Raw genomic sequence first — 2,653 nt, forward strand, 5'->3', positions numbered from 1 at the left:
TCAGGCGGAGGCTGTCATATTCCTTCTCCCTCAGTGGGCACGACTCTGAGGCAGAGTGTACGGTTCATTGGCGGCGGGGAGAGCAAAGCCTGGCCCTTGCGTCTGGTCTACGGAGAGACTGTGGACCTCACTTCCAAAGCCTGGATCCCCCTCCCTGTTCCTCAAGCCAACCCCTCTCCCCATGCCAGCCCCGCCTTCCCAATTGCCACATCCACAGACCCCCATGACTTTTCTGAGCCTGTCTCTGGGCAGAGGGGCAGGGGTACCCCTGGTCCTGAGGCTGAGGAGGTCAGACTTCTGCCCCAGGCTTTCATGTCCTCCATTTCTTTTCTGTGTGTCCGTGTGTACCTGAAATGCACACATTTCTATACAAGTTCAGTCTCCTGCTACAGTCCTCATGGGTCAATATACAAGATTTCTACCCCCTGATACCATAACTTTGTTCCATCGCTTCCCACCCTAGGACACGTACTGGGCCCCCTTCCATCAACTTCACCCCAGGAGGCACTGCACCCTTTTCTCTTTCCCAATTCCCAGGCTTCCTCTGCACCCCCTCCCAACCCTCCCTAACCCCAGCACAACAGTCCCGTTGCCTTTTTTTTTAATTCCTCACCTCTTTATTCCTCTGCCCTGTGGTCCTGTTTCCTCCCCCAAGCTGGCCCTGCAGGAGACTGCCTGTTCCCGGGGCGACCCCTCTAGGGGGAGGGAAAGTTCCAGTCTTTAGAACACCTTTAGCGCCTTGACTTCCAGCTAACACATCTGTAGGCCCTGGTTTTCAAATGATCTGTAATTAATGTGGTTTTTGTTATTTAGCACTCTCTCATCAAAGGACTCATTTATTCTTTGCAACAATCTGACAGATAAGACCTCCTTTAAGGCTTCTTGTGAGTAGCCCCAGTGAGACGAATGGAAGTCCCAGACTCCTCTGCCCACCTTGAGTTCCCGTTGCCAATGTTAATTAATTGCTATGAAGGATGGGAAACAGGAAGGGGAGAAATTCCATCTTCCCTTTCAGACCAGGGATGCCCTGAAAGCATTACCTATGGTTATCTCAAAGGTAAAGGTCCCGTCTCCTCCAAACGGGGACATCCCCAAGCTACTGACCTACTGACTTGGGTATCTGGTTGCCCAGAACTGTGGAAGCCTGCTCTAGAATGCAGCAACATCTCCTCTGAACTGGCCCCCAAATGGCAGTCTTTCTGTACACCTCTACCCCAGGATAAGAATTTAAAGCCCCCCTTCCCTAAGCACACCACATGGGACTCTTGGCTCTTGGCTAAATAGCTGGCCTCTTGCAACTCCCCTCCCCCCCCCCTCCCCCATTACCCTAGAACGTGGGAGATCCACAGTGAATGCTTGATAAACACTGGTGGCAGGGGAAGGAATCTGATCCTCTGGCACAGTGTTCTCAGGAGCGGCTGAAGAAAATCAAACTGACATCAAGGACCAGGACAGCCTCTCCTCTCAGTCTCCAGTCCTGAGTGCAGGGCCAGATGATAGGGGGCGGGGGCAGCCGGAGAGTGGTAAAGGTGATGACAGGGGATCAAGATGGTGGGAGGAAGCGGCCCCAATGGTCCAAGGCCCCCTCTGACTTTTCAACTGGGATTTTCTGCTCTCCGCCCCACCCCATATTCCTCAACCCCAACACTCCAACCTCACTTTGCATAATCAGTGGATTCCTGAAAAGATGCCAGGAAATCGGTTTTTTTGGGAAATCATACCCTGTTCTGAATGCCCAGTGGGGAATGCTGTGTTGAAATACATCTTCCGTAAATCCTTCTGTAAAGTAACACCCCCTCCCATGACCACCATGACCCCCATTGCCCAGACCGGGTGAGTTTCTCTAGGATGCTCCCCCACTTCCTATGTTAATGAGCTGTTCCCCCCGTCCAGACTCACTGGGTCTGGAGGTGGAGGCCAGGCTGGGGGGACCCTCCATCTCAGAGGACAGAAAGGACAAATAATGAGATGTTTGCCCTGTGCCGGCGGGACCTTAGCCCCGCAGCGCTGTGAGTCACAGGCGATGAGTCACCCCTGCATTGTTTGTGTGGATGATCCTTGGAAGGATCAGTCAGACTGCAGGGGAAGTTGACTTTTCTCATCCCCCTTTGGGCTTGTGAGTTTGAGTGTGTGCGTGCCTGTGTGTGCATATGTGTGTGTGTATGCGCACATGGGGCAGCATGTACCTGGAAAATCACTATTTCCTAACACATCTGGGGTAAAAATGACTGCCCTTCAATCACAAGCTTGTGCCTTAAAGATAACAGGGTCAAGGCTGTACAGCATCAGCCTTTGGAAGCATCCCTTAGGGGTGCAGTGGGGAAGTACCACTCCCTGCTCCCCTAAGCAGGGCACCCCTTCTTCCTCTGGCTCACCTCTCCCCTCTCACCAGTCACATCAAGGTTGGTTTTTGTTTCCCCTCACAGACTGAGCTCCTTAAGGGCAACAGCTGTGGCTCATTCATCTGTGCACACCTGGCACAGTGCGTCACACATAATGTATGCTCCTTAAATAATTTTGGGCCAATGTCCCAGGTCCAGTGTTGACCTTGACCCCCGCTGTTCCCTACACAGTTAATGAACAGAGCCTCTCTTGCCTCTGTGGAAGCCTGAATTCACCTGGGCAGGCAGGGCTGAGAGCAGCTGGTCTCTAC

This window comes from Eschrichtius robustus, chromosome 15 (genome assembly GCF_028021215.1).
Source record: "Eschrichtius robustus isolate mEscRob2 chromosome 15, mEscRob2.pri, whole genome shotgun sequence".
In the NCBI taxonomy this organism is placed as follows: domain Eukaryota; kingdom Metazoa; phylum Chordata; class Mammalia; order Artiodactyla; family Eschrichtiidae; genus Eschrichtius; species Eschrichtius robustus.